The sequence below is a fragment of the Anomalospiza imberbis genome, chromosome 1 (assembly GCF_031753505.1).
Source record: "Anomalospiza imberbis isolate Cuckoo-Finch-1a 21T00152 chromosome 1, ASM3175350v1, whole genome shotgun sequence".
NCBI classification, from domain to species: domain Eukaryota; kingdom Metazoa; phylum Chordata; class Aves; order Passeriformes; family Viduidae; genus Anomalospiza; species Anomalospiza imberbis.
The window spans coordinates 26,314,674-26,336,778 of record NC_089681.1 but is presented as its reverse complement, the minus strand read 5'-3'; the positions used below and the strand labels follow the sequence as shown (position 1 = coordinate 26,336,778).

At 35.0% G+C, this 22,105-nt stretch overlaps 1 protein-coding gene across 4 annotated transcripts in view; it reads right to left on the bottom strand.

The window, feature by feature from the left end:
* Positions 1-22,105, bottom strand: part of MMP16 (matrix metallopeptidase 16) — a 168,658-nt gene that overhangs the window by 112,099 nt on the left and 34,454 nt on the right. Inside the window, exon 2 of one of the 4 annotated variants that reach the window (XM_068185488.1) lies at positions 20,094-20,448. The exons of the other annotated variants lie outside the window; for them this stretch is intronic. The gene's annotated coding sequence lies outside the window, so the exon portion shown is untranslated. The remainder of the gene's footprint in view (positions 1-20,093; positions 20,449-22,105) is intronic. 4 annotated transcript variants of the gene reach the window in all.

Here is a 22,105-nt window from a genome sequence, read left to right as displayed (position 1 = left end):
AAACCTTCCTTTTAACCTGGAATCTCCAAGTAAAGAAGGCCTTAAAATCCTGGGATTTTAATGGAAGATTTACCAAATTTTAGCTTCTTTTTTTTTTTCCAGTTGCTTCATTCATTGCAAAATCAGCCTATCCTGAAAACAAGATCTCCTCTCTCCCACTCCTATATACCTTGGGTAAACAACAGATCTGATCATTCTTTCATTAGTCCTGATAGCTTTGATGGAATTATTCCTTGCTTTTATAGATGCAATCAGAGGAAAAAGTTGGTGTTCCATGCTGCAAGACTTACATCAAAGTACTGGAGCAATGATCAACATGCTTTCTACTGCTCTTTTTAAAATATTGTATTTAATTACTGTTACAAGAATGGTTGAGCACAAGCTTCAAACCTGGTTATATAGAGCCATACATGCAAGCTGACATAAAGGAAAAACTTCAAAGAGCCCTGTTTATCCAATTGAGAAGGGCTAGATTCAATTAAAGACAAGAAAAAGGCAAAGTAGTAAATTATTTAATCAACTTCACGTCTGCTTTACTAGAGATTGCAGTATAATTTAGCTTTCTCTAATAAGATTTTACTTTATCACAAATCCAAACAAATAAATTGAAACATCATCCTGCTTCATGAAAAATACACACGACCAATGCTATCAAAAATATTTTTTCTGCATTCTGTTATATAAGCTGGTATTGCCAAAAGTTACAGAGTGCTTAAAATATGTAATTATACTGAATAACAGGGACAAAGCCCTGAGGAGTTTCAAAGTCACAGATAAAAGCCAGCACAGTAGATGCAGCTCTGCAGCAGGGACACTGCCATTAGTGCTGCTTGACTTTACTACTAGAAGTAGACTGACAAGTCAAAATGCTTCCATTAAAATGATGGAAGCAGACACAACTCAAAATTATTGAAAAGCTATCTGGAACAGAAAGCAGGGAGGTCCTGCTGGATAAGGTGCTCCTATTTTAACTTAATGCTTTCTGGGCCTATTAATGCCATGACAGAGACTTTTCACACTCCCCCATCAACAGACTCATCTCAGTGGTGGTTATGTCAGGACAAGGAAGCAAGCTCACTTGGATTTTCCCCTAGACAGGTATTTCTTCTAGGTAACCCTGGACTAAAAGTAATTTTTTCTAGGTTTTTCCACCCATGCTCTTCTAAGAAGAGAAAAGGAAATGAAGGCTGAATAACTTATTATTGCTGAGGACTGAAGAAAAATGTAAATACTATATATCACTTCCCATGTAAAAAGACAGAGTCTGAAAACAAGACCCATGAAAAAAACATATAAAGGCAAGAAAGCACCTGTGCAAGTTTTGCTATAAAATAAAAGACATATAAGACCAGTTTGGAATCACTTTGTGATTCCAAATTTCCAAATTTCCAATCACTTACCTACTGGATATGAGCCATGTTAAAAAAATAAAAATCCAATGACAAAGAGAAGTGAAATGCAAATGTACAACTAATCAATGGAGATAAATGAATAAGGAAAACTACACTTGTCATTTGTTGGACCCGAAACGAGAGCATTACAATGGATGAAGAAATATGGTTGCTACAGTTTAAATGCACAGAAGTTCTGTATGATGTTGCTTTCATTATCCACAAAACAGCAAATATTTTAATGGTTTCAAGGAACATTATAGCTTTAGTGAACCCATACAGAAAAATAATATGACATAGTAGTCTACTATTTATTTTTAAGAACAAATAAACTGCTTATACTAGAATGTAATATATTCAGGGGAAATGTGAATGTTTTGCTAGAAATAATAAAAAATCTCCAACAAGCAATTTTGCTTACATAATCACTTTGACAGTGAAAACCAGAAGAATCCTGCTTAACAAGCAAAATACCCTTAAGTGCCACCATCAGCTGGGCAGGAGAAAAATAAACAAAATATTATATTATTACATTACTGCTGTTTCTGAAGCCACATCTTTCCTTAATCCAGCCAAGGATCCTTTTTTAATTTTTTTCCTATATTGAAGCAACAAAGATGAATAAATCTGTGGAAGCTAATTTCATCATCAATGAAAATAAAACCTGTGCTGTCATATAGATCTGTCAGGTCTTAAATAAGAGCAGGAAATATTATTAAAAAAAAAACCCAACCCTCCAGTTATGAATTAAGGTCCTGTTTTGTTACTGAATCACATTGTTACAGTTTTACATATCTGCTTAAGGTTCTCTTGCATACACACGCACAAATAAAGAACAACTCTATGATCTGGTACGAAAGTCATGCAAGCAAATGGAATACTCAGCACAATTTGTTCTAAGACACTGGTGAAACACCTGTTAGACAGTCTGAACTACATCTTACATGAGGCACTGCAGTCTAAATGAAACCAATGTGATAGAGGAGATCTAATCTAGTAAGGAAGACAGAAACCAAATGTCAAAAGACAAGAATTGCCTTGGGACAAAATTTGTGATTCCAGCTAGCTCTAATGTCCTGTGTTCAGATAGGCAGCTGCCATTTCCATCACAGAGCCCCAGATAAACAAGATTGTAGCCTGGAGAGGTGATATTCTCAGTCCACTGCAGAGAGGCTGCTGTGCTCCAGATGCACATCTGGAACATCCAGGAGACAGAAGAGCATTCGTGCAAAACTGTAGAGAGAGTATCTGTGCAGTAATTAATAGCAGCAGTCTGGCAAGTGACTCACCCTGAGCTGATTCAGGAACTCTGTTCCCTGCTTCTGTATGTGTAAACCTATTTGGAATAACTGATTAATTAGGAAGGCATCACATTTGAGATAACCTGTCAGGTTCTCCAGATACTAAGACAAATTTAAAGGTCACATTAAGCTAAATAGAAGTTTAAGAAGAATAGAGATGAGGGCAAACCCCGAATTTTGCCACAGATTTTGCAAAGAACCATTAAAAAAAAAAAAATAGGAAGGTTGCCTGAGTGTACAAGAGTAATGAAATCACTTGCTTATCCCAAAAGCAGAATAAAGTGCAGCTAGACTATATAGATCAGATTTTTTTTTCCTTAAAAAACCCTAGTGAAAGAGAATCCTCAGTTTCCTGTTACTCAGCATTCCTGCATTTCATTCTCAAAGGTGAAGGTTTCCCTACATACCAAACCTAAAGCAGGGGTTTTTGATTGGTTGTTACCTCAAGGGTTTTTCTTGAAAACTAAACTATTTATTACCTGTTTATACACATGGATGCCTTTTGTTTATAAAAGTCTTTTGCATATTGAAAATATTTTATCATGAGTTCCACCATTTAAATAAATTAAATATGTCTTCTTGGCTCAAAAGAGAATTTTCCATAACTCTTGTAATTTTGCAACTCTCCTCAAAGCATGCCATGAATTTTAGCTGTTTTCTGAAGTAGGGAGGCAAAGAGTGGATGCATTACTTCATAATTACTTCATAGTCAGTTCTTCATCAGGTCTGGAGTGAAATTACTAACTTACATACCCTGCATATGGCAATCTGGTTAAGAAAACCAGAGTAACATCTGATGTTTACTTTTCAAAACCATCACTATCCTTCAGCTTACAAATTCTGTGGTCCACTCTAGCATTCAGACACTGATCTTCAGAATAAATACCTTGTTCTTCATCCTAATTTTCTATTTGTGCATTTCCCTCTTCTCACTAATCATTTTACAGCTATTTATTACCAAATTTCAGCATGTGATACATAACAGCTAAAATTTCCCAAGATAATGATCTTTCTCTCCTATTGCTGAAAAGCTACCGAACTGTCATATTTCATCCATAAAATATATAAAGTGTACTTGTTAGTCTGCTGCAAAGTCATTTATTAAAATGTTGAAAAAAAACAGGACCACTGACTGTTGACCCTTCTTGGTAGTCAGATACTGATAACTCAGCTTTAAGTATTGATTCCAACTAGTTATGTACCTCATCTTAATTTCATCTAGATCATATTGACCTAATTTATTTATGCCCTTCTTTGTGGGACAGTGTCAGAAACCTTGCCTGAAGTCACAATTAATCCTATCTGTTCCCATATCCGATTAACCCAGAAATCCCATCAAAGAAAGTAATTAGAGTACATTGATGTGATTGTTTTTGACAAAACCATTCTAGCTGTTTTTATTATTTTATCTTCTCTGTACAAACACACTGAATGCTAATAACATGTTCCAATAACTTCCCAGATGTTGAAATTACACTGATTCATCTATAATTCTACAATAGTCTATTTTTCCTTTTTTTAAAGTTGGGTACTATGTTTGCTAATGATTCAGGGATTAACCGGCTAGGTTTTCTGAGTACTTAAGGGCAAATTTAATTGGATCTTGTCAACACAAATACATAATGTTACATTAATATTCTTTAAATTATTCCTTCCTAATTCTGTTTGTACCTATTTGATAATGGTAATGTTGTTTGGTTAGATACTTGCCCACAGAAAGGGGATTTATTTTTTCTTTTTATTTTTAATTCTTTCTTGCTGAGTAATAGATCAGGGCTATCCTTTTATCACTCCAATGCATCATTCTAACACCTTCAGAATTATCCCCAAAGTTTTCATGTTTATTTATGTACCCTAATGCATCCATATTTCTGAGTATATTTCCTATGTTTCCTGACAATTGTGACAGTTTCCAGCTTTGTTTTTAACATGTTCTCTTTCAGTAACTGCTAGCTCTCCGTCACTCATTTATCCTTTACATTATCTTCCCAGGAGATCACTTCTACTAGGTCCCCACTTCTACTACGTTCATTAAAGCATGCTCTTTTCGAAGTTAGTTTTTCATGTTCTACTACTATGTTTGCTTCTCCCTAAACCTATAAATATTGCCATTTTACAGTCACTTGAACCCAAATTGGCTTCCAAGTGGAGATATCTAGTTTCAGATATCTCCTAGTCTCGGCCAAATCTAGTTGTGATAATAACAACTTTCTTTATCTTTATTTTTAAAATAAACTTGTTCATATGTGAGACCTTCTCTATGCTTACACACTCTTTTTGGAACTGAATATCCAATGCTCTTCAATTCAACCACACCAATTCATTCAGATATTTCTAGTATCTCCATTCTTCTGAGTAAGCTGCCTGCAATAGATTCCAATAACGATATGTCCCTTTTTCCTTCATAGCCTGTGAAGGTGCGCCTTCAAGAATTCTACTTCTCACTTTCTTACTTGAACATCAGAAAAGTAGAAATACATTTTTCAAATTAAATATAACTCTACTAGTTTTCATTGGCTTGTCTTTTCTAAGGTCTTACCCTTCTAACACACCAGCCCCAGTTCATGGCATCTCTGTGATTCATACCAAGTAACATTTCTAGATACCCTTCAGACATTTCTGTAGAGAATTCTCAATGCTTAAAGGTTTTAATCTTCACTCTTCCCCACTATCTTTCTATAATTTTCAGATTCCTGCATCAATTTTCAGATCTGTGAATAGTTCAGCCTATCAGTGATATCTTAACTTACAAGTAGGTCTTTGTTATTAAAACATTTCAAATTTGAGTGAAAGGGGCTGGAACACCTCTCCTGTGAGGAAAGGCTGAAAGAGCAGAGGTTGTTCAGCCTGGAGAAGAGAATGCTCAGGGGAGACCTAATTGCAGCCTTTCAATAGTTAAAGGGAGCATATAAGAAAGCTGGAGAGAGACTTTTTGCCAAAGCTTGTGGTGGCAGGACAAGAGGCAACTATTTTATACAGGAAGAGAGTAATTTAGATTAGATATCAGAAAGAATTTTTTTTTACTGTGGAGGTGGTGAGGCTGGAAGAGGTTGCCCAGATAAGTTGTGGATGTTCCATCCCTGGAAGTGTTCAAGGTCAGGTGAGATGGGATTTTGAGCAACCTGGCCTAAAGGATGATGTTCCTGGCTACAGTGGTTTGTTCCAGATGATCTTGAAAAGATCTCTTCCAATCCAAACCCTTCTGTGGTTCTTTGCAATCTGACCGTTCTTTCCTCATGGCTGAGTGAGCTGAAAATTGAGTGTGTTATCTTCCTGAAATTTATCAGAAGAGTTCTACTAATTGCATGCCTATAGATACACTTATGCTAATAGAAGCAAAATCAAAAAGAAGGGAAAATAAAGGTGTTTAAAAAATCTGTAAGCTCCACAATAAAAGCCATCAACTATATTAATCAAATCTTTGAAAATTAATACTTAAAACAAAAGCTATTCTGTTACAGATATGTTTTTTAGGACTTGAACATTTTTGTCATTGCTTTAGGCAGAAGCAATGCAATCCTAAGTGCCTTTGAAAGCAGTACGTATGATGTGAATACCCGTCAGTCATGCCCTTGATCTCATTATGGCTGAAATTTTCATTAAATTATCTTCAAAACTGTGGGGAAAGTCTGAATTATAAATATTACAATGGAAAAAGTGTGACTTTAAGCTAAATCATTTAGTTTACACTAAAATAAGCATTGAAAGTGTGTATTCAGAACACTGGGCAACACTTGCTGCATGGAGGTAATTACGCAAAAGGGTTCTATCTGCAACAGGAAATTCCACCACTGACAATACAACATTCGGATGCAATTTTGAGGCAATCTGCATAGAATCTCCATTACCAAACATACAACAATTCTTTATATTAAAAACACAGTAATCACATCTATAATTTTATGAGCATATCTAGCAATGGAAAAATACATCCACACAAGCAAATATTTTCACAGTTATTTAATAATTTGAAATAAAGACATAATCAGTAATATTGAAATGAATGTAAGAGATCTTAGAAAGTATCGACACATTTTGCATTATAAATGTATTAGAAAAATGCAATGAAAATTTTAAAGGATTATATTCTAAAATCATTGCTTGTATAAGACTGATTTAATATCTCAGATTAATCCTAATTAAAAGACTGGCCATCGGAGTCAAACAACCAGATTAAATGGAAAAAAAATGCCAAGAAATAATAAATTCCAGTAAGATTTAATATTTTTGTAATAGACAATGTCATATTTCACATTTCATATGCGCTATCGCAAAACAAACTGAAACACTTATTTTGTAACTTTCAACTGGTAGAGAGCCATTATCTGCATTTTAACTGTTTAATTTACATTTAATTAAGCTATTGTTGCATTCACTTGAGAATTTATCAGTAGTCATTTTCTCACTATTGTTTTATGCACAATTGTGATTTTAAGCCTTCTGCAGTATAGCTTAATATTTAAGAGAGGGTTTCTTTTACATTTCACTAGCAAATGCCTGGCAATTTAACAATCTCTCTACAGTACAGACATTTATGAAAATGTCAATCATTGTGGCTTACACATGCTTAAAAATATTTAAAGTTTCAGCAGAAGGTGGTAAGCTCAGCTTCTTGTCCTGTTTTTGATAAGGTAATGGGCTGCTATCATTGGAAGTTCTCCCATGTTTTTCCACTCCTTTTAGCTGGACCTAAATATGGAGAGAAGGCAGCTTTCTTTAACATCTATTTAAAGGTTCCACTAAAATGACCTTATCTGCAGCTCATTTGAGTTTATTCTCACATTCTCTTCAAGAAGACACAGGAGATGGCTTCTGGAGTCGTTAAGGTTATGCAAACCTAATCATTAAAGCCACAGTATATGTTAAGTCTTCCCCACTACAAGATAGCATTATAAAAAAATAAACAAAACTATCAGAGACAGTAAAAAAATCATTTAATTTAGTCCGTAATTTCCAAAGGTGCCTTAATCTGGTGTTGTTTCAGAGATGGTGTAAAGTGCCTTCCTCACACTGTGCTGAAGAGAGTAAAACAGAGAAACACTTTTTCATAGTTTATCTTATTAGTGAATCAGATACTGTCAGTTTATAAAGAGTAGGGTGCTTTGGTGCAGAGAAGAAACAGAAATGAAAGAAGAGGAAGAGAAGCTGCAAAGATCTAAATATTGAGAGATAACGTATCTTCACTAGAAGACAACATAAATAAGCTATAGCACAATAACCTCCGGAATTGCACAAACATTCCTGACAAAGCCAGAAGGCCCAATGCAAATGTTATAGCTCTCTAAAAGAAAGAGGAACATTAAAATTAACAAAAGATCCACTGGCTTCAACAATACCCATATTTCCTTAGGATGCAGTAAAATCATCCCTCCACTGTCCCAACTTACTAAAAATGTCAAAGCTGAAATAAAACTGTAGTGGTGAAAATATTGAAAAGAAGTATTGAAAATAAGTCTTGAAAAGTGTAATGCAGTCTGTGAAAAAGTACCAAGAAAAGTTTCAAGGGAAATTAAAAAATTCAAGGATTTCAAGATTAAAAAATAGAGGGGTCAGATGTTATGAATCCATCTTAGACTTTGTTACAAAGAAATTTATTCATCCTTGATGTTAAAATAATAAGTTAGCTCTGGTCTCTTTCTGCAGTAGCCTACAGTGTCTAAGCCAACAAAGTAAGGTGTTTTTACAGTTTCCACTAGAAAGGAACAAAGCTTTTTCTCTTATTAGCAGAAAAATGTTATAGGCATCCCACAACGGTCCCAAAGTTCTCCTTACACATTGAAGAAAAATTTTTCTTATTGAATGACACTAAAATTTTTAAGAAATTTAAAAGCAGATTTTTAAAGTAATGGTTGAATGTTCTCCAGTTTATGTGAACTTTGTCAAAAACTGTAAGAGACATTTTGTTAAGGAACACACCTGTGAGACAGAAAATCACCAAATCAAAAATATGTCAACAGGCTGGAAAAATCTGCAAAGAAAATCTTACTGTGATAAATTGTAGGCACTTAGAAAAGTTATATGTGTTAAAATTTAATATAATTTACTGAAGTCAGATCCTTCCTACCAGATCCTACAACCAACAACGTTATTGTGCTATTCATAGATTTTTTACTAATATCACATCCTCTGCTATCCCACAATGAAGAATCACAGCTACAATATCAGATAAAGGTTTGAACTGTACTGACAACTTATGACCAAAAAACAGTTGTGAAAACAGTCCAGTGAAATTTAGAATCCTATAAAACAAAAGAGAATGAATTATTCATTACAGTAATTTAAGAAAAAAAGAGAATATTTTGAAAATAAATATAGGTCATGTCACAAATCTTTTATATAGAGTAAGGAAACCAAAATTTCTAGACCAACCACTCTCAACAATATCTTTCATTTCTCACAAACATGTTTTCATTAATTAACAGCTTTAAGTTAAAAAAGAAACAAAAAATCCTAAAAAAAAAAAAAAAAATCTGCCTTTCATCATTACAGTAAAGTCCTGGACTGTTCCAGAGTCAGTTTCAGGATACATACAAGAATATGTAGGCTGTAGAATGAAGAGTGCAGAGGAAGGAAAGCACATAATGCTTCTATCAATGAGTAATTCATTCCCTGCAACATTTTTTTTTTCATACTAGGAGACTTCATACTTACACAGGATGTAGATGATCATAAATTCTGAAAGACTTCTGCCCCACTAACTCCTTTCTGAAAAGTGCAGTTGAAATTGGCATTGTAAAATTTTATTTTATCATGTGCTAACATGATAAAGCAACAATGATGATATTTTTACAACTTCAAGGAATTAACTAGCAAGATTTCTATGTTTTCTGAACAGTTACAGGTGCTAACTTTTTATTTAATTAAGAATCTGAAATAGTTCTCAAAATCAATATCCAAGAGATTTACATGCAGTATGTGCATGATTAAAGGCTGCTCACTGAACTTTTCCTTCAACTGACTGGGCTTGAGGCATGAGTTTAATGAAGGAGACATATGCAGCTAGCAAACTCAGCTTTCAGTTATTTCTCTGCTTCTCCCAGAATCCTTAAGCTTTGTATTTGCTTAATTCTTAGACTAATTTGCACCTTTCTATTTCTGACAAGGCAAAGATGTTATATTTAGTAGTTCTAAATAGCTTTGATCATACTGTCAAATAAATGAGAAGAAAGATGCCTTCAGAGCATCAGGGGGAAAACATCTGCCCCTGCTTGAGAATTTGCAACATTTCAATAGAAAATGTTACAGAAGAATGAACAGGGGTGGGGTTTTCATTGCTGTTTGGTTGCTTGCCAGATTTTCTATCTGGTTTTACTCAGTTTTGAAAAAGCTTAAAATACGAAGTAATTATGTGTAAGGCTAATCACTAAACCTTAGATGCAAATGAACAGTAATCATTATCAGGAAACTTCTCAGTATCTCCTAGAAAAGATATAGAAGTTATACTAATTTCACACACTAAAGGCTTTGGAGCCTAAAAGAACCTATAGCCACTTTATGAAAGAAAGGGTGAATTCAAAGAATAACAAACAATTCCAGCTTTCAGCTCTGTCTGTTGTGGAGTTATATTTAAATTCTTACTCAGTAACACTAGTAACTGAGTAGTTAGTTACTAGTAGTAACTAACTAGCTAGTAACATTTCTTTTGCTTTATTTGTAGATCCAATCGTATAAATTTTTATTTGTCCTGACTTTAGATCAAAGAGATGAGCACGGGATCAGCTGAAGAGAATCAATTCTCATTCTCTGAATGAAAAATGCCCATTGTGGGCTACTCAAAAAAAAGACTGTTTAATTATAGATCCAGGCACATTTCAAAACCACATTAGAAAAAGACCTATAACTAGACCTGAAACTGACTTTTTTCCTAACACTTTAAGATATAGCTTGTATCATTTCTTGTTAAAACTGTGCTTATTCACTTTTAGATTAAAATATATACTGTCATCCAAACTGTGCGACTCTGCAGGGGTTCCATGCTGCTTTCATTGAAGGTAAAGTTTTCTCTGCCTCTGACCTCAATACTGATGGGACATTGTAGCCTCTTAAGGCAATCTTTACCCTTGCAATCTACATTTCATTCACAATCTACAGAGCTGCAAATCTTCTTCTTTTTATCTGTGGTGAGTTCTACAGGGTGCACTCAATTCTGAATGAAAATTAAATTAAATTCCATTGTGGATATGCAATAGTCATCAAGCAGACATTAAATTCTCCCTATTTTCTTATACCCACAGTGCAAACAAGGTCACTTCACTGTTTACGTGAATTATTCTGCGATAATTGCCGAGCCAATTCTCAGTCTCCCAAGTCACTGCAAGCTCCCGCTGGGTCATTTCCACAGCAACTCAGAGGCCACACAGGGAGACCTGACCAATAAGCCAACGTCAGTGAATGAAGGACAGCTACTCATGAGAATGTTCATACACCTCTGCCTCTGGATATTTAATGAAATATAATCTTATAATTCTTCTGGAACTGGTGAATTAAGTCTTATTTCCCATTAAACTTGTAGATAGCCAGAGAGGTTTTATGAAAGAAGATTATTTCTATATCATCAGATGATTTTCAGTTCCCTTTAATCTACCTTTTTAAAGAAGACTGACCTGAAAATCTCCCATAACACCATTTTTTTTCCAGTTTAGTAGTCTAGGATAAATTATATTCTCTTTAGAAAACTGTCACTTTGGTAAACTATGCATACATTCATAATTTTTCAGTTTGTATTCTGAAAAGTTAAAAGTTAATTATTATGCTAATCTCATAAGAGATTGGATAACAGGGGTCTTCAACTGTTTTATAATAAAAATAAAAATATAAAAAACTACAGAAATTTTATTTGCGGTCATTTTGACTAAGCAGTGTGTCTTCCTTTTTTCAGTGATGGACTAGGGCCAAAGTCAAGTACAGAATGGAGCTCTTCTGGCTCCATTGCTCTGCTGTGCCACCTTGGCACTAAATTTCCTCTCCACTTCAAAACAAATAGTGAAATATAGTGCCTATGTGACTGTGTGAAATAGCGCCTATGTAACTAACTACAATAAAAGTGTAATTTAGGCAAGAGAAGACTTTATCTTCTTAATTGAAAAAGCAAGTGTCCATCATTCAGCTATCATTAATTAAGTCTACTACAGCAACATCAAGTTTTGAACTCTGACTTTGCTTAATTACAACTGTGGGTAAATCATCATTGCTTGTGATTAGCATAAAACATTGATATGTATGACCTACAGAAATTCAAAGTTTGAAAATAAACCTCATAAATCTATTCTTATCTTATTTAAAAATACTCCAGCATACCCTGCTCATTGCCTTAAGTACTTGCAAGATCAGAAATTGTAATTTCCTGTTACGGAAGAAAAAAAATAATGTACCCATATTAACCTGCACAACATGCATCTGTGCTTAGGAGATTGAGTAAGAAATAATCTCAGTTTCCAAATGCTTTGTTTAAAGTAGCTGCATGTACACTGCAAGGCCACAATTCCCACACCAATTTGTCTTCCTACAATCACTGTTTCTTAGTGCTAACACTGTTTTTCTTTCTTCTTTTGTAGTGTAAAGCACCTACACTAAGAGTGAGAATTGATTTATTAGCACTCCTTTTAAGTAGATTTAATGCACAAAGATGCATCTCAAGCATCCCTCTATTCCTGTGAAAGAGCAAAGTAACTCTGCAGCCTATTCATCTTTTTCCAAACTTAAACTCATTTGCATGAGCAGTGATATTAGAGATACTGCTCCCATCTGGGACAGATGCTAACCCCAAGAAACAGCTACTGCATTTTGACATTTCTTTTGCAAAGGAGATAGACCACTCCAATTTGCTTCAATGAGGCATGGCAGAATGAGAAGCACTAGTTCACTCCTGTAGCACAATTAATTTCTTTACTGTTACTGGGTAGGAACACCTGATAGTATGAAGCATCTAATTGTAGGCACTGGAAAAAAAAAAACCTTCTTATGTGACAGGGGAAAGGCAAAAGTAAGGCACAAAAAGCAAATGAGAAAACGCCATGTCTGGCTGAAGTCCACACCCCTACTTTTGCCATTAGGGCAATGTTTTGTTTCATTACAGATTTACTACTGCAAATCAGTGAAGGCCATAATTCAACTAGACACAAAACATTACGAACATTATTTTTTTTCCATTTTGCTTTTTTAAGAGGTCTAAACTTCACTTCCAAGCTTTATTTGATTAGTTCTTAAGTGAACCATGTTCCATATGCAAACTATATGCAAAACAATGCTCCAGTAGCCAGCACTATATATTCTACTGAGAAGAAACAGATCCCTTTATCCATACATCCAGTTTTTCATTATGAAAATTCTGAATTCTTCTTTACTATCTACTCATACACTAAAGAGATGTGATAGTCTATTGCAACATAATGCATTCCTGTAAATAATATCAGTACCCAACTATTAATTTTTCTTATTTAAGTGCAACCAAAATTTTTGAATTTCCTGTGAGTTTAGTGGATTGGTTAGAATCATAGAAACACAGAATTGTAGAATGCTTAGGTTTGGAAGGGACCTTAAAGACCATCTCGTTCCAAACCCCTTGCCATGGGCAGGGATACCTACCAGTAGACCAAGTTGCTCAAACCCCATCCAACCTGGCCTTGAACACTGCCAGGGATGGGACATCTACAGCTTCCCTGGGCAACGTGTTCCAGTGCTTCTGAAAAAAAGAACTTCTTCCTAGCATCTAATCTAATCCTGCTCTCTTCTATTTTAAAACCACTCTCCCTTGTCCTGCTCATATCAAAACAGGAACTACCTGCTCATATCAAAAGTTCCTCTCCCTTTTATTTTGAGACCCCATAAGGTATTAGGAGGCCAAAATGAGATCATCCCAAAGCTATGTCTTCTCTACACTGAACAACCCCAACTCTCTCAGCTTGTCTTTATAGGAGAGGTGCTCCATTCCCCTGATCATCACTGTGGTCCTAAGTCCTGTTGCCTTCTGTTTCTTCAACTGTGCAAACAGTGAAATGACGAGCCTATAATCTATTCCCTGTTCAACTTAATGAAAATCCATTATATAGTTTTAGTTTTTAGTTTATTTTTTTCTCTTTCAGTGTTTATCCAACAAGTAGGTATTTTCAAGGGGTTCATCCTTGATAACATTAAAACCAAGCTCTCTATCACAGCTTGGTTGAGCTTTACTGCTCTCACTGAAAGCTAGTCTGTTTTCTAGAATGCACAGACATTGACATGCTATAGAGTTCCCTCTGTTTAAGCAGTGGGTGAAAAACATAGTTAGGTTTGGCTCTCTCAATGTAAATTCTAATCTGACACTATTCCAGGTGAGCAGGATACTCAGATTCAGCTGCCTCAACTCTGAAACAGCCTTTCGAGCCTCCTAAGTGCCACAGTTAATTGAATATATTTCTCCTAGAAAACACAGCTATATCAGAGATGCTGGCATATCATTAATTTTTGAAACAACAAGTTGGTAACTGACAGAAAAATTCAGCTTCAGCAGTAGAACTTCTAGAACACACAAAAATGCTATTCTCCAGAAAATGAAGAAAAATGTGAAAAAGTGGAAAAAAAAGGGAGTCTGGGGAAAAGTAAGTTCCTTAAGGTAACAACAGGTTCCTGAATATAATTTTATTTCTGAAACTTCTAATGAACTTTATGCTTATCCAGAAGCTACTTTGCTTTCCCCTTTCCTATTACATTTTTGGGCAAAAGCAGCCTTCTTTGTCCAGACAGCATGCTCCTTTTAAAATATTCTTACTTTTGCTGTTTCAGTTCTTTTTACTCTAATGCTCCTGTCATTTGCTATTGGATTTCTGGCCAGAGAGCTGCCCAGAGCAAATGGCCCTGCCTAAAGAACATTGACACTTTTCCCATAGGGAATCAATGTCAATAACACTGTTTTATTCTCTCACATCTTCCCACATTGGGCAATAGCTCACTTGTAGAAAAGTTAACTCTCACAGCCCTAGCAACAATCATATTCAAAATAAGAATGAAAGACAGACAGACACATGGGAAACCCACCCCCCCCTCAAAGAACTGCAAGTCCAGGTGGCACTTTAGCCATTATCTGCTCAAAGAATGTAGCACAACAAATTATGCTTCCTAAACCAGTGAGCACAGCACAGGGGCAATTCAACCCCAAGGAATGGTTCTGCAAAAACAGCACCTCATGGTTCAGTGCTTACTGTATTTTAGTGGCATCTATCAGTTTACAAGTAACAAGATCATAACAAAGCATGCTGCTCCCTTCTCCAGCCCCTCTCAAGCTGTCAGTATGGGATCTAAAAAGCTTGTTCCTCTCACATTGTCCCCAGTAATCTTGATCCAGTTTGTACACAGCCAAGGGACAACTGTGGCAAGAATAATTTCTCTGAAGTACTACTCTCATCAGTGAATGAAGACAATTAATAATTATTTTAACTGAAAACAATTATATGATTGATAATATTGAGAAATCCTATACACATATTAGAACATATCTGCAATCTATTCCAAATTCTCTGAATTCTTGACAGATACCAGCTCCAGGTGCACCTTTCAAAATAAATGTCTTTACACACTATTTGAAGGCAAGTAACACCAGACAGACAGCACAAGTAGCAGCCCCAAAGATTAATGTGAGTATTTGAGAATGCTCCTCTGTAATCACGATGAAGCACTGAGTTCTGGAGGGACTGGCCACTTTCAATTTCTAGAAACTTACCTTGAATAAAGGGCAGTTGTATTCCAATTAAAAATGACACGACTTTATCAACATTGAAAAATAGATACATATTTTTGGGCATAAAATTCAGTAACCTGCTCTTGCTACAGACAGAGCATCACCACTAAGGGCTGGGATCTCATCACCATACAGCTGATGGCAGAGCACGCAGGACAGTGGTATCTGGATGGATGCTGCCACAGGCTGGGAGAGGTTGGCAGATGGGACACAGGCAGAAAATATGGAGAGGCAATACAGTCAAGCAGCTGCATCACTTAGACTGTCTAGCAGAACTAAACAGGAAGGCTACAACCACTTCCACCTGCTAAGTAAATCCAAGCTATATGAGGATACAAATTACTACATCCCAACTTTGTTTTTTTAATGTTTGCTAGTAATAGTGGTTTCATTATTTTTCATATTTTCAAAAACTACACAAGCACAATAAAACCCTCTTACCTCTTCACCATAAATCAACATCTTATTTGTAATATTTACAGGTAAACTATCAGCTCTGTTAGCAAAGAATTAAGTTTTAGCAGCTAATCATTCTGACTGCACAAAAAGAGAACCTCTACCTTTCATAATATTTAAGGCAGTCAGAAGTTAAATTCCAGATTGCCTAATCAAACACCTGTATTTTGCAGCACTTGGCTGTGTAATTAAATGTGGAGCACTGAGCCATAGTGTTCAAGGTCAACAATTAAAACATCAGTCATGTAAGTAATAAGCCCTGGCTGACTTTCCTAAAACCATTCTTCAGCAGTAGTGTTTTTAAATAGATCAAGAAGATGGCTAAGTTATGAAATAGCTGCAATTCCCATTGTCAGAGCTTTTTAGAAGTTTTAATTAGAATATAAGCTTCAGACTCTACAGCATACCATGCCTTTTAAAACTCATATAGGTATAATCAGGAGTGGTGCTCAATTATGAACATGTTATACAGTGATTTTGCCTGGGTATTCCTCCCAAGCTAAACAGTTTGCCCCATACCCTAAATATTATCTTCATTAACTGTATGTTAATAATGCCCAGAATTGTGTACTGTAGATATACTTTATCATGTTCCATTAGGCTGTCATTCAAGCATATATTTAACTACTAAGAATGCACTTGATGTTATCTAAGCCAATGGGTCTACTGAAAAAGCTGAGAATTTCATGTGGAAAAGTTGAAACAGTTGTGCTCTAAGGGTAATACAGGCCACTGGGAAGACTAAAGATTTACATGCAGAAGGACCTTGTAGTACCTGGAGAGAAAGAAACACTTTCACACCTGCATCTCGCTGAGAGGTGAATACAATTAGTCTTTCTTAGGCAAGACCTTGTTCCACTCATGTAGTGGCATTTTACCTGAGTGAGCTAGAATGGATCACTGAGCTAGATGAACTTTAAAAATCTTTCAAACCAAAATATTCCATAATTCTATGAGTCTGTAACTTGGTCCAAAACTGCCTGAGATTTGCAATTCAGTACAATACAGAAAAGCAACCCAAAATTTCCTGAATATTTGACTATGCTCCTTCTCCATTCAAACATCGAAAATGACCTCAGAGCAGTTACACTTCTAATTTTAGCTATTTAAAAATAGAGAATAATATCAGATATATGCTTTGAGAATAAAATTATTAAAAATGTAAATATCTCCCTTTTTTCATAACTCTCAAGAACACAGGTGCATAAAAAGTTGAAAGGAAATTTCAGTGCAAAAATGTTTCATAGCAATGCCACAAAGGAATAATTAAACCCATTTATGTTTACAGAGCATTTTGAGACATATTAATTCAGTTTTAGTAACTTTTAAGGAACATAAAATTCTCTTCCAGACTCCAAAATTCCAGGAAGCAAATACATCTGTCCTTTTGACTCCAGTTCTAAAGCGTTCTTTGTATTTGACTATGCAAAATGTAAAAAAGAAAGAAAAAAAAAGAAAGAAAAAAGGGTATAATAAAAGCAAGAACTACTCAAAAGCAGCTGTAATGGTTCACTGTTTCACACAGTGCTGGGTGAAAAGTAAATGGTAGAAAGAAGGGTGGATAATGTGTATCAGAGATTAATAAATGAATGCTTTGTAGTATGTATGTGCAATGTAAACCTGTTCTACAGATATGGTTGCTCTGAAGAGGAAAAAAGGATTTCTTTTCCTTAAAAGTTAAGAAAAAAATCTTATATAATTAGAATATATATCAGCCCCTCCAAGAGTGGGGAAAAAAAAAACAAAAAAACAAACCATTTGCAACACAGTGGCTTTTATCAAAAGATACCAAATGCATAATGTCTTTAAATGGAAATTTGCTGAATGTGCACTCTTCCTGCTAAAGCTTTCTGACGGAACTGTGGGAATGCTTCTGTAAAATAGTGTCATGTTTTGTTAAGTATATTTATGCAACCTACAAAACTAAAGGCTTAAGCTTATAAAGGAATCAAAACGTGAATCCACTCTTTGTCATATCAACATTTGAACATCATTTCATGAAGGCCATATATATCTGCCTAAAGATCTATTTAATGAATCCCATAGAAAATACAAAGCCTTTTTGTTTCAAAGGAATGGGGAGAAGGTGGTGTTTGCATTAGAACAAAGGCTAAGAACTATCTTAATTCCCCATACATCAGTCCATATATCAGTTATGTTGCAAGTGATACTTACCATCCTGAATTTGCAAATCCTTTGAGATCTGAGAGGTCTGTACCACTCTTTTAATCTGCAGTATTTATTTTAGGGTCTCATTTCACTTCTGCAAATGGTATTTCAAACAACCGTTCAAAGTATAGCTAAATTCTCAGAAAATTATACCTTATGCATTATATTAGTATGGTTCTAGTATCTGAGCATACATTGGATAAAACCGTTTCAAAGAATAGACTAGAGGTCATTAACACCAAAACCCATTACCCATCAAAAATGGTTTGCTTGCCTTTATTGTCCTATTTCAGTCAAGTACTGCTGCTTAACCATGCAAATTATTCTCATTTATATGTTTGTAAGAATAGCTGTCTATTATTACATAAAATGGATATTTCAATGTATAAAATGCATAAACCGTATGTATTTTGAACTCCATATTCTCAGAAAGCTATACATTCAGATATGGAGTAAACAATTTCAAATATAAGCCAAGAATTTAAAGGAAAAATATATTGTCTTTAGCAGTGCTCTTCTATCCTTTTCAGGTAAGAAAATTATCAATGAATGTTCACTGCAATAACCCACTAGAAACTAAGTAAGAAATTAAGTAAGAGAAGACAGAGATACAAATTTACATTGGTAGATATTTGGAAAGCATTGATTTTTTCTTCTTGTGCCTTGATCAGAAGTGAAATTTGCATGTCTGCATTTGTTTAACAAGAGTACTTGCACAGTGTCTTGTCATTTCCATATATCTCTGTCTGCATGCTACCACCATTTGACTGATAGTTGCATAACTCTATGAATAGTGATTGCTTTTCAAATGTATCAACGTTATAGGCAAGGAACCAAAATCAATGTATACTCCACAGAAATAGTGATTTTAGGAATCCTAATATCACACTACAGTAGCAGTGACCCATCCTAGGGAGGATCTGAAAAGTACAACCCAGAAGAAGATAACACTTAGTGGCTGAGCCTGACTTGATATCTGACATGCTATTGCTTAATAATATGCTATCATGACAGACTAATATCTGTTTGTCTTCTGGCTATACTGCAATCAAAGTAGTCTGATTACATTATCTTTGAGGACCTGAATAAAAAGCTGGGGCTGGTTCTTGTACTGCTAATATAGTAACAAACACTGCTGTACTCATGCCCTGAAGACTCTGACTTCTATCAAGAGAGAAAAAAAAAAAAGGAAGGAATAATTAGTATATAAGAATTATTTCTGTCTCAAATTAAAAATTAACCAGACAAATAAAAATGCATGTATAATATATTGTAAATGAATGATATCCGGAGCCAATTACAAGTTTCCCTACAAATACACAGCTCTAGTTTCTTGCAGATAGAGATCTTCAAAGGCATTTGGAAAAGGAAAACAGAGTGACATTGAGGATAGCTGCTGAGTTCTGTTATTATTACACTGAAAAAAAATTCCCCTGTTTACAGAGGTGTTATTCACAACAAAAATTCTTGTGTATGTGCCCCTCTATAATAATATTAATTTAAAAAAATTGTCTAAAGAGCCTAGCATATGAAAACTTATAATAAAATCTTCCATGTATTTTGTTTCAGTAGAAAACTGGAGCTGGTCCAGGGTATTTCACTTTGTAGTAGGCAAGAAGTGAGTTGTATTTATGAAACTGCAGTCCATCTCTGAATTATATGTATTTGACTCAGCAGTCAGTTACCAACAGAAAAGTAATGTTTTTCCAATAGTAAATCATAGAGTAATAGGTTTAGCTAGCTGGTACTGTGGGATGAAACTTTTCAGTAGCTCATCATCTACAGTTTAGCCCAGACAAGATAAGTTTAGGTCAGAGGTTTGGGTATAGCTGCTTTTAGCTGATGAGCTCTGGGATAAGCAGTGCAGGTCATCTTTTGCTGTCACAGAACAAGAAAATGGGCAGAACTGCACATTTCTCTTCAGTCTATATGGAAGAGCTTAACACAAAAGCTTTCTCTTCACCCCTTCCCCATGAACTCTTTTGCAGAATTTTGCCTGTTCTAAATTTTGAAGCATATATTGGTATGCCAATGTATTATTAAAATAGCTTTTGCCAGACCTACCTGTGGAGGGCTTACTTTTCTTAAACATTTCTCTGCTATGCTTTGATATCTGCTTCACCTGCTGTGCCTGCAGTCACGCAGGGTATGTTCTGCAGTTGCTTCATCCCATATTCTCATTTGAGATGTTATCAAAACTTCATCAGCTGGGACATGGTATTGCAAATGGAGAACAGAATAAGGTAGCTAATGGGACAGTGTCTAGGGAGGGACATGGACAATGACAAATGGAAATACAATGGAAGGAGTAATAAAGACTGGGAGGTCAAGTTGAGGAAGGAAAGGGAAAGAAAAAGCAGAAGGTTTAGGGACAGGGCAGTTATAAAAGCATTCTGGAAGAAGAATGTTAGGTCAAGTTCTGTGGAAAAGGGAGTAAGGCAAACAGATAATGGTAGAAAGTGGAGAACAGAAAAAGGGAAGAAGGAAAAAGAAAAAAAAAAAAAACAAAACAAACAGGAAGCCATAGTGAGCTTTTTTAATATTTTCGAACATGTTCACTTTAGTCAGTAATTTGTAGATATAACAGTGAAAAAAACAGCTTTGTCTATTTAAATAATAAAGGTTTTTAATATCTCAGGATGAGAAAGCAAAATCACCTTTTCTTTGAACTTTTAACTCTGCCTTCACCTTCTTACAGGAAAATACATTAGTCAACTTCAACTACAGTATGTTTCACCAAAGGTAGGTAGGGCCATGGGGATTCTCCCCCAAAATGTATCTTCTCTCCTTAGACAAAAAAACATTCAAGACACTTCTCAAATATCATCAGTCACATAGATAGGACTATGTGATACTAACTGGAAATACAAAGAATAGACAAAACCAAAACAACCTGATGAAAACTGCAATGGAATTTGAGAATTGCTTGCAAAACTCTTTTCCTTCTTTGAAATGTTAGCATGTTTCTATTTGAAATAATAAAATCAAGAAAAATATCAAAAACTGGTTCCTAACAGCACGTTGTTTTGTTATGTAGGAATTTATTCCCTTTTCACAGGCAGCTCCTTGCAATATCTTCCTGGTCAGGTATTAAGTTAGTAAAAAAAAAAAAAAAAAAAAAAAAAAAAAAAAAAAGCAAATATAGCAATCCCAAAAATATGGTAAAGCAGACTATTTTTGGCTCCCTACTTATAGAAACCTGACTAGTAATCATATTCTGAACAATCCAAAATAAACATGCATAGATAATTCTGGAAGATTCAAACAGTCAAAGTGCTATCCTTCAGAATTAAATAAAATTTTGCAGCTGCCATAACTTATATTGAGCTAGTACAAGATTCAGGCATAGAAATAAAATGTGCAGCAACACTTTGAACATAAAAGCTCAATACACAGAGTGTGGAACAAGAACATACCATTTGTAAAAAGACAATCTTATTTTATCCTAATAGGTTTCATACACATTTTAAATTTCAGTGAACATACAAGGAAAAAAGAAACCTGAATATCTTAGAGAGCTTGCCAAAATCAACACTCAATCAGCCATCTAGAAGATACATTTTAAATAAATGCTTACTCAAGTTTTATAAATCAGCATTTACATTCAGAAAAACACAAAATATAGCGGGCATCAGCATCAGCCAAGAGTTTAGCTTACCACAGACCATATGGGAGGACGTCCCCATAGACTGTGTATCTTGTACTAGCATGGCATCTGCAGTACATAGCAACACTTTATCTGATGTAATAACACCTTCTGCTCTTAGCCTTTCTAAGTTATAAAACAAATGATTAAGTGATTTCACCATAAACAGCCTCATGGAACATAGACAGAAAGGGATGAAAATAGGGTGTTATCATTTCACATGTCAGGCACCTTGTAAGTCAATATACTAAAAATTACAGCCTAAGTTTATACCTTTTTTTTTTTTTTTTAAGAAGACCATATTGCTTTTAAAAAGAAGTATAACTAGCAAATTGAGAGGAGGCTCTTGGAGCTCTTTGGTTCCTTCCAGTGCTTATGCCAGTAGATCAGTAAATTCAATGAAAATATAATAAAATCAATGCAAACCTCA